Consider the following 11,404-nt stretch of genomic DNA (forward strand, 5'->3'; position numbering starts at 1 on the left):
AAGAACCGTCTCCACCTTCTTGTCCGCCAGGTCTTTGAAGAAATCTGCGTATGCCAATGGCAGAGTAGTTGCTTTTGACAGGCTGGAGACTGGAGGATCCACTGTGAGAGAAGTGGTCCACCGAACAATAAGGTCCCTGGCGAAGGGAAATTGCACTTGAACCTTCTTGGTTTCTTGAAACTTCTTGTCAGGGTGCCTCCAGGCAGACTCCAGCAAGGCATCAAATTCAGCATGAGAGCTGAAAACCTTAGGTGCAGGCTGGGATCGGTGAAAGGAAACTTCTGGAGCCACGTCCGAAGTTCCTGGGTCCTCTAGATGAAAGGTGTCCCTTATGGCCATTACCAAGGTGTCCGCCAGGCCGGCCGTATCTGATCGGTCCTCTGAATCAGAGGCAGAACCAGAAACCTCATCTTCCAGTTCTCCAGGAGAATGAGAATGGGTGGAGGCAGCCTTGGATGAGGGAGAAACAGACCTGGTGCGCTAATCTGAAGAACCAGAGTGGCGACCCGGTGAGCACCCCCTAGAAGAGGTGCCTTTGCGGGCTGCTGAGGCAGAGAGGTGATACATATGAGGGGAGCACCTATGTCTACTAGTAGACTCCTGAGATGAGTCAGAAGAACTACCCTTGGTACGCTTGTGAGAGCGCTTGGTATAGGGAGAGGGAGAACGGGTCTCTCTAGAGGGTCGGCTAAAGGAGGACCTCTCTCAGGCAGTCACCACGGAACGGGAGACCTGAGCTAAGTCAGAGATAGACTGAGAGAGGGAAGACACCCATTCTGGAGGGATAGCAGAGCCCACAGGGTCTGGAGGAGAATCCTGAGTAGAAATACCAGGAGGGTCAGGGGGTGCAGTGGTGCAGGCGGAACAAGTGGGTTCAGCAGAACCAGACATTTTAGCATTGCAGCCCTTGCAAGTATAATAGGTGACCAGGATCCCAGTTAACTGCTTAGAGGGAGGGACAGTTCTGGGCTTGGACATAGTAAAATTGAAACAGTCTCACCCAGCGTCTGTGTCCCCAACAGGGCAGCTGCTGTGAGAACAGTAGCAGGCAGCTGAGAGCGAGAGGGGGAGCAAGCTGGACCAATGAGAAGAGAGGGTCCGGGTTAGACTAGGGTGCCTCTGATTGGTCCTAGAGCCCCTCTGCACATGCACTGTGCTAGGTGGCAGAAGAGCAGACAACTAATTTGCGCGCCTGTAGCTCATAGGGCGCGATTCCTGCCGGCTGTGGGTGGGCGGGACTAATGTCCGCAAGTGCCCACGGCTAAGAGAATAATATGGCCGGTAATAATGGAGCCTGCTCTCAACCCCGTCGCATATGCTAGCGCAAGGGGAAGGGAGCGGGTAAACACGCCACCGGCAGCTTACAGCTGCCGACAGGAGAAGGAACTGTGCTCCGGACACATTAACACATGATGCTGCCGGAGCCGAAGCCGGCGCTTATATGTGAGAGCGGGGAAGGGAGAATTCGGCAGCCCTTGCCCCCAGACCTTTTCTTCATTGGTTGGGAGACTCCAGGACAATAAGAAAAGGTGGGCTGACAGTCCCACATCAATGAAACAGTTCCCCACATCCCCGGGGATTGGTAGGGGTCGCCCAGCAATAATAAAGAGGAGTGGGCCAAAACTGGGGGTCTCCAGAGGCTGAAAGTCCCTAAAACCTGTGGAAAAAGAGGGGGGGGGGGGAATAATCACCTCAGTCTGAAGAACTTACCTATGAAGTCTTCAGTCAGATTTTGTCACCTGCATCATGCTGGGCTTTAACAGCGGGATGAGCAGGGAGGTAGCGGGACCCGGACCCGAGCCCATGAGGTACAACCCCAGGCGCTGACCGTTGGCGAGAGGGGGTTGACAGTACATCCACGATGTCTGTGCCCCCTCAATTGCAAATGGGGAAACCGTGAACGCTATGTTCCTGAGTCCCCACCTAAAAACAGGAAAGGAAAAGGGAAATAAAAAATCTAAAGGTCCCTAATCTGGAAAATAAAAATGTTTGACCTGGTCTGGGGAACCCCAGACCAGCGTCTGTCTCCTGCAGACACTAAGCTAAAACTGATTAGCCCAGGTGCCTGTAGGCGAGTATATCCTGCTTGGAGGGGCTGACTTTTCTTATTGTCATGGTGTCAAGTCTCCTAGAGACAGCAGCATACACCCATGGTCTGTGTCCCCCAATGGAGCCGATAAAGAAAATGGGGAACATTTCCTAATCTAGTCTATTCTGGGTATGCTTATAGACCAGCGTATGTGGTAGTCTCCTGTCCATTGTGCTCCTAATTTATCAAAGGTCTCACAGCCCTTGATAAATTTTCTAGTATATCGTAGAGGACCAAAGGTTGAACATATTTGTGATGTGATTTATTAATAAAATAGGTTTATAAATAATAATGTGCCTTATATTATCAGCCACTAGGGTGTATAAAGCAAACGCTAACATGTCCTTCTATCACAGCAGGGGTGAGTCTTGGTCGTACGGTGAGCCAGGTCACCATTCACAAAGTACACTTTCAGGAATGTGCACAGAAGCTCCACTAGAAACTCCAAGAGCATTATTTACTTAAAGTGGTACTCCGGTGGAAAACAACTTTTTTTTAAATCAGCTGGTGCCAGAAAGTTAAACAGATTTGTAATTTTTTTTCTATTAAAAAAATCTTAATTCTTCCAGTACTTAACAGCTGCTATATGCTCCAGGGGAAGTTCCTTTCTTTTTGAATTTCTCTTCTGTGTGAACACAGTGCTCTCTGCTTACACCTCTGTCCATTTCAGGAACTGTCCAGAGCAGAAGAAAATCCCCATAGCAAACTTATCCTGCTCTGGACAGTTCCTGACATGGACAGGTGTCAGCAGAGAGCACTGTGGTCAGACAGAAAAGAAGTTCAAAAAGAAAATAACTTCCTCTGTAGTATACAGCAGCTGTTAATTACTGGATAGAAGTAATTTACAAATCTGTTTAACTTTATGGCACCAATTGATTTAAAAAAAATTGTTTTCCACCGGAGTACCCCTTTAAATTTGCTGCTTATCCTGTAAGAGAAGAGAGTGAGGGCAGAAGTTCAAGCACGGCATGTAATGGCACTCCATCCCTACCGAGAGGAATTCCCATCCTCTCTGGTGGATTGAATTGCAGTAGAAGACCAGAAGAGCTATAAAGTCATAAACATGTCCAGATAAGGCTGATAACATCTTGATCATTCTAGGGGCTAGAATGAAAACTGCAAGGTTTAAAAATCATGTTACGATATAGACCAGTGATTCCCAACCGCGGTGCCACGGCACACATGTGTGCCGTTCGGCACTGCCAGTGGTGCAGTTGGATTTTGCTGTGATATTTATTTATTTATTTTTATTTTTTTTAAATGTCCCGCCCCGGCCTTATGACTGACGGCGCAGGGGGGAAGGGAAGCCTGCGTGCGCCCTGCGCACACAGCCGTACCCCTGCGTCCCCTTCTCCCCTGCAGCGCAGTGAGACAAAAATGGTGCCCTGGGGCGGAACGAGCTGCATCTGCGCCGGACTCCCATGGAACTGCAAGCTGTGCGGGCCGGCTTGCTTAAGGTACCGTACCCTTTCCACCCCACTGTTACCCTTCTCAACCCTGTCCAAATCCCCCACCACCGTCACCCAGGTCCACCCTCTACCCCACCCTCCATCACTCATGTCCACCCCCCTGTCATCTATGTCCGCCTTGTCCACCTACCTGTCCATCCCGGTCACCCATGTCCACCCCGCCGTCACTCATGTCCACCCTCCTGTCACCCATGTCCACCCTCCTTTTCACCCATCTGTCCCTTTGTCACCCCAGTCCACCCCTCTCTGTCACTCCTGTCCCTCTTTTACCCCCTTGTCACCCTTTTCTATCCCTCTGACTCCCTGTCTCCCCTCCTGTCATCCATGTTCACCCCCGCCTCATCCACCCCTCTGTCACCCCCTGTCCTTCCCTGTCACCCATGTTCACCCTCCATTGTCCACCCCTTTGACCACATCCTTGTCACCCCCTATGCACCCGTCACCCATGTTCACTCTTCTACACCCATCTGTCACCCCATGTACACTCCTCTATACCCCTCTGTCACCCATGTCCACTCCTCTACACCCCTTTGTCACCCATTTACACTCCTCTACACCCCTCTGTCACCCATGTACACTCTTCTACACCCCTCTGTCACCAATGTAAAAATAAAGTGCGGAACCTAATAGGTTTGTTTTGCAGGTTCAACGGTGAAGAATTGTGTGTGGAAGAAATTGTGATGATGGCCCGGACCAGATGGAGAAGAAAAGGCAACGATGCAAATTAGAGAAGACGTCATTTGTGAGTTGGTGTATAAAGCAGCACTTTAAACTACATACCCACTGATAAAGATATAGTGCCTTGCGTTTTTTACGTTTTTTTTCCTCTTTTTTTATTTTTTTGCTCGTCAACATCGGTAGGGGTGCCCCCCAAAAAAAAAAAAATTCCGAGGTGTGCCCCCACCCGAAAAATGTTGGGAAACACTGATATAGACAGTAAAATGGAAAATTGAGGAAAACAAAACAAATCTTTTTTTAAATGTTTAACATAGAAACAGCTTTTTTTAAAATGTAATACTTCCATAAAAAGTAAGAATTTTCCTAATATACCATAAACAAATTTGTTTGCCAAAGATGTGAATTTTTTTTTACATGCCTACTAGTGATCTCTGTCTCTTCAAGTTTGCAAAATAACCCTGGTATCCTAGTGTCTTTGGTCCTAGAAACAAGAAATTTGGGCATGTTTGCTGAGAGCAGGTGTGGTTGTCTCCCTGCTCTGCTCCCTCCTGTGCTTCAGTGTAGTGTATAACCCAGCTTTAACCAGTGTGATTTCCATGCACACTGACAAGCAATACAAGGTGCTAAATTATTATTTATAAGCAAAATTATTCCCCTTTTGTCGTTTGATGAACTTATTCCTTGTCTATAGGTTCCACATGGCTGCTTTAGGGTTATATAACGCAGGTTCTTTAAGCACAAAGCTTTGCAAATGTAAAAATATTTGTGCAGACCTCATGGCGAGAGGGGGGTGGGGGGGAGGAAAGGAGCAAGTTTGTCATGGTCCTAAAAAAAAAAAAGCCTCCAGAAGTTTCAGAAGAGTGAGCACAGTAAAACAGATAAAAAGGTATTTTACATCTAAAAACATGCATATGTAACGCTTGAAGTCACAGTGAACAGTTTCAGCATCTCTTAGCCCTGTGCTAAGGATGGTGGTCTGGCTGATGATCATGTTCTTGACCAGATCTCTGGCACACTTGGACCATTGGCTGAGGATCTCTTTCTGTAGAAGTCTGAAGTGGGATCTGGCTCCTGGAGATTCCCAGAATCCTTATTGCCACCCCGTACTGACATGACCAGATAATGAAAAGCCTGCTTGATTACACTGTCCATGATGGGAACAGTAATAGGAGGGACTGCTTCTGCTGGGGAAGCAGGCAGCATTGCACTGCATTCCCGAGCCTGCTCTCACTTGATCCGCACTGTAATATTTTTAAACATGCTGAGAGCCGTGAAAGGTCACACGGTGCTGGCCATGCAGGACTCCAGGCGGGGTATTTGAATTTGAAGTTCTGAGTTGGAAATACATATCGCTGTGGAGTGGTGCGGTATTCTGCCTGCTCCCCTGGTTAAAAAGTCATGATAGCGTCAGGTTTCAGAAGTGGGACCCAATGCGATCAATCCCTCATCCCCTGTACTTCTACCCCCAACATGGAACAGACTCTGTTCCATGATAAGGGTAGTAGTACCAGCGCTACTGTAGTCTTCCCAGCTGCCTACAGACTGCCGCAGCTGGGGAACTACTACTCCCATCATGAAGAAGTCTTTTCCATGATAGTAGTGGTAGTAGTCCCGCAGCACTGCAGGAGGCCCGGGGTGGCTGCGAAGTAAACAGTACAGAACTATGCACAAAACGGTGGTTGACCACGGTTTTGTGCACGGGGAATAAACGCACAAAACCATATACATACAAAAACTTGTCAATGTATACGGTTTTCAAAATAGTCATGTGAATGCACCCTTACTTTTATAGAAGAGGAATGAGGGAAAATGACATGCTAGATCAAACTCCTAGGGAATAATCAGAGGATCTCCTTCCTGTGACTGATCTCTGGGTTGCAACACAGCCATTTTGTTCTTCCGTGTTGCAATGAGGTTTATTTGAGGGGTGCCCCATCTTTGAGTTATGTTTAGAATAACTCCTAAATTAAGCTCTCCCCTGAATTTAAACTGATTCTGATCAGAAAGTCTGCTTGTAAATTCTATGCGACCTTCAGGTTGGTGAAAAAGGTAATATAATGCCCATCTGAAGATTTTCAAAGCTCGATACCGGGGTAAATGCTGTCTTTGGTAAAAAAAAAAGAAACAAACTCCTGAAAAGTGCCAGAAGAGTGGGGAGTGACTTAAAACATACATTTTATATCGAGAATTAGTAAAAGTTATCAGAAATTAATTAACAAAGATAAAAATGTGAAACACACCCAGACCTATAGAGATACTAATTGTAGTCTCTAGCTCAGCCGGACCACATACACACAAAGGTCAAATAGGACCTAGGACTGTATCCAACTTTTTCAGCCCACCAGAGCACATGAAAGCTGAACTAATTTATGCAGGTTAAAGTCAGTAAACGCCGAGCCGAGAAGTTTGTGACGAATAGAATTACTGTAAGTTTGCTCATCTCTAGATATATTCTCTATTTTACACGGACAACCGTTTTAACCCCTTAAGGACCCAATTTTCACTGTCGGACCCGGCCATTTTTTGCACATCTGACCACTGTCACTTTAAGCATGAATAACTCTGGGATGCTTTTACCTTTCATTCTGATTCCTAGATTGTTTTTTCGTGACATATTCTACTTTATGTTAGTGGTAAAATGTTGTCGATACTTCCAAAATTTGATGAAAAAAATTTAAAATTTTGCATTTTTTTTTTTTACTTTGAAGCTCTCTGCTTATAAGGAAAATGAATATTCCAAATAAATGATATATTGATTCACATATACAATATGTCTACTTTATGTTTCCATCATAAAGTTGACATGTTTTTACTTTCGGAAGACACCAGAGGGCTTCAAAGTATAGCACCAATTTTCCACAAAATTTTCAAAATCGAAATTTTTCAGGGACCAGTTCTGTTTTGAAGTGGATTTGAAGGGCCTTCATATTAGAAATACCCCATAACTGACCCCATTATAAAAACTGCACCCCTCAAAGTATTCAAAATGACATTCAAAAGGTTTGTTAACCCTTTAGGTGTTTCACAGGAATAGCAGCAAAGTGAAGGATAAAATTCAAAATCAAAATTTTACACAGTCATGTTCTTGTAGACCGTTTTTGAATTTTTACAAGGGGTAAAAGGAGAGAAATATTCCTAAAATGTGTAACCCAATTTCTCTCGAGTAAGGAAATACACATATGAGGTATGTCAAGTGTTCTGCGGGTGCAGTAGAGGGCTCAGAAGGGAAGGAGCGACAGTGGGATTTTGGAGAGTTTTTCTGAAATGGTTTTTGGGGCGCATGTCACATTTAGGAAGCCCCTATGGTGCCATAACAGCAAACAAACCCCCACATGGCATACTATTTTGGAAACTACACCCCTCAAGGCACATAACAAGGGGTCCAGTGAGCCTTAACACCCCACTGGTGTTTCACGACTTTTTGTTAAAGTTGGATGTATAAATGATTTATTTTTTTTCATTAAAATGCTGGTTTCCCCCCAAATTTTTACAAGGGGTAATAGGAGAAAATGCCCCCAAAATTTGTAACCCCATCTCTTCTGAGTATTTAAATACCTCATGAGTGGACGTCAAGTGCTCTGCTGGCGAACTTCAATGCTCAGAAGAGAAGGAGTCACATTTGGCTTTTAGAAAGCAAATTTAGTTGAAATGGTTTTTGTCCCATTTAGGAAGCCCCTATGGTGCCAGGACAGCAAAAAAAAAGAAAAATAAAAAAAACCACATGGCATATTATTTTGGAAACAACACCCCTCAAGGAACGTAACAAGGGGCACAGTGAGCCTTAAAACTCCTCAGGTGTTTGACGACTTTTCGTTAAAGTTGGATGTGTAAATAATTTAATTTTTTTCACTAAAATGCTGGTTTTCCCCCAAATTTTACATTTTTACAAGGGCTAATAGGAGAAAATTCCCCCCAAAATTTGTAACCCCATCTTTTCTGAGTAAGGAAATACCCCATGTGTGTACATCAAGTGCGCTGCGGGCGCACAACAATGCTCAGAAGAGAAGGAGCTACAGTTGCAAATTTTGCTGAAAGGGGGGGGGGGGGCATATCGCATTTAGGAAGCCCCCATGGTGCCAGAACAGCAAAAAATAAAAAAAAATAAAAACAACACATGGCATACTATTTACTATTTTGGAAACTACACCCCTCAAGGAATGCAACAAGGGGTACAGTGAGCCTTAACACCCCACAGGTGTTTGATAAATGTTCTTTAAGTGGGATGTGAAAAGAAAACATGTGATCTTCTTTTACACTAAAATGCTCGGGTTACCCCAAATTTTTCATTTTCACAAGTGGTAACAGGAGAAAATGTCATTGTAAATTTGTAAATACATTTCTTTCGAGTAAGGACATACCTCCTATCTGGGCGTAAACAGCGTGCACGTCGGTCTCAGAGGTGCAGGAGCGGTCAGGGCCTTGAGCTTTGCATTGCTTCCTATGGAGCCAGAACAACGGGACCCCCCCCCCCTCAAGGGGCATTACATGGGGTAAAAAACTGGGGTACACTAAATAACTAAAATGGGGTACAGTGGGACATAAAATTATAAATTATATTCCCAGAATGATGACTCAGAGCATAGCCAAAACTAAAAAATATGCCCACACCAAACCCTATGCTCTGAATCATCATTCTGGGAATGTGATGTATGTGGCTGTCCCTAACCTGTTGCCTCATATGCGCACCCCGCTCAGGTGGAGAGAGCACTGCGCATTTGAGGCAACATAAAAAGTCCCTGATGATAGTGACTCAGTGACCCATTTTTTTTAAAATACCCCCAGAGGTCTTTTCAGGTTTTTATTTTTAGATGAAACATTATTTTGGGCAATTTAGTGGTTTATGGGGTTAAAACTTGGAATGTACTCTGGACTTGGTACATTGGGGTCAAATTAAGGAAAATTAAAATGAGAAGGAAAAATGTATTACTCCATGGAAGTGTGATACTCCCTGAAGCAATCCTTAATGCAGAGGCCCGGATGATCGGGGCAAGTGTCGCATTGAGTGGTGGTGTCCTTCCGTATCCCCCTCTGGTAACACACACTGCATCTTTTCTGGGTTTGTCCCTTCTTTCCAGTGTGGGGGACCTCACCTGGAAAGTGTTGGCCTGGGACGATCCTGGCACCTATAACTCCAGTTCCTTGGGAAGTCTGGCCTGCTCTTTCCCGCTCAGCAAAGATCAGGACCTTTAGGACTTCTTCTTGGAACTGGAGGAATGTCCCTGTGTTGCCAGCGGGCTTGTACAGTACAAAAGAGTTGTACATGGCAACCTGTACCAAGTAGACGGCAACTTTTTTGTACCATAACCGTATTGGTATGGCTTGAGGACTTGATCAGAAAGATCAACTCCCCCCATATACAGATTGCAGCTCATAAGTACTGGAAGGACTAAGATTTTTTTTAATAGAAGTAATTTACAAATCTGTAACTTTCTGGCACCAGTTGATTTAAAAAAAAAAAAGTTTTCGGGAAACATCTTTCGGGACACAGGGATGTCCTTAGGCAGCAGCGGCAAAAACAACCAGCGGGCAGGATAAATGTCCTTGGCGGGCCGCATGTGGCCCGCAGGCCATAGTTTGAGGACCCCTGAGTTAAACAATCTCCTTTTACTTTATCATGGACATAAAGACATCAAAATGTGCAATAGCAGATAAAAACCTGGTCCAGTGTTAAGTCCCCCATTCTCAAACAGAATGGAAATCTACTAAGCAGAAACCTTCAACATGGGTAACTTAACCCCTTAATGATGCAGGGTATTTTCCGTTTTTGCATTTTCATTTTTTCCTCATCACCTTCTAAAAATCATAACGCTTTCAATTTTGCACCTAAAAATCCACATTATGGCTTATTTTTTGCGCCACCAATTCTACTTGGCTGTGACAATGATAATTTTACCCACAAATCCACAGAAAAAATTCATTGTGCGACAAAATTGAAGAAAAATTTCATTTTGTCATTTTTGGGGGCTTCCGTTTCTACGTAGTGGCTATTTGGGTAAAAATAACACCTTATCTTTAGGTCCATACGATTAAAATGATACCCTACATATATAGGTTTGATTTTTTCGTACTTTTGGAAAAAAAAAATCATAACTACATGCATGAAAATTTATATGTTTAAAAATGTCATCTTCTGACCCCTATAACTTATTTTTCCATGCACAGGACGGTATGAGGGCTCATTTTTTTGCACCGTGATCTGACGTTTTTATCTGTATCATTTTTGTTTTGATTGGACTTTTTGATCACCTTTTATACTATAAAAAAAAGTGAATAAAATTGACCAAAAATGCGCTATTGGACTTTTTTTTTTTTACACGTACGCCACAGAATGTGCGGTTTAATTAATGATCTATTTTTATAGTTCGGATATTTACGCACGCGGCGATACCACATATGTTTATTTACACTGTTTTTTTTATTGGGAAAAGGAGGGCGATTCTGATTTATTACGGAAGGGGTTAAATGATCTTTAATAACACTATTTTCGCAGTGCTATAGCTCCCATAGGGAGCTATAACACTGCACACCAATCACTGATCTTTGGACCACAAATCCAATTTAGCTCATTACTATCACAAGACCAACCAAAAAAAAAGCTAAAATTTAAGAACTTTTATTGAATACAGTTAAAACCTATAGTTACTATAAAATGGATAGAGTCACGGGTCTACAATATAGGAAGACTAACAAGGGTCAGACCCTTGTTAGAGTCTTCCTATATTGTAGACCCATGCTATAACACTGCACACACTGATCTTATACTCTGATCACTGCCCGACATTGATCAGTGTTATCGCCACTCAATTGCTCCTGCCTGGTTCTCAGGCACTGAGCAGTCATTCGGCGATCGGACAGCGAGGAGGCAGGTTAGGATCAGGTTAGGAGTGCGCGGCACCACGAGAAGAAGGAAGAGGAGTACGGGCACTGTATTTCATATAACATAAAGGTGCACATTATATGTATAGGCTCAGTGGAGTCACGCCGGCCCGCACATCATGTACATCGGGGGGTGGGGACCTGTGTTTCAATCACACAGTGTTCCAGCGCTCACTTACAGGGGGTAGGCGTGGTGGAGGCGGGGCATTACGATCCCCAGCCACGCCTATCCGTCTGTTGCTGACCGCACGATAAAACTATTACCTGCTGATAAAAGTGATAAAACAGCAGC

Source organism: Hyla sarda, chromosome 1 (genome assembly GCF_029499605.1).
Source record: "Hyla sarda isolate aHylSar1 chromosome 1, aHylSar1.hap1, whole genome shotgun sequence".
Classification (NCBI taxonomy): domain Eukaryota; kingdom Metazoa; phylum Chordata; class Amphibia; order Anura; family Hylidae; genus Hyla; species Hyla sarda.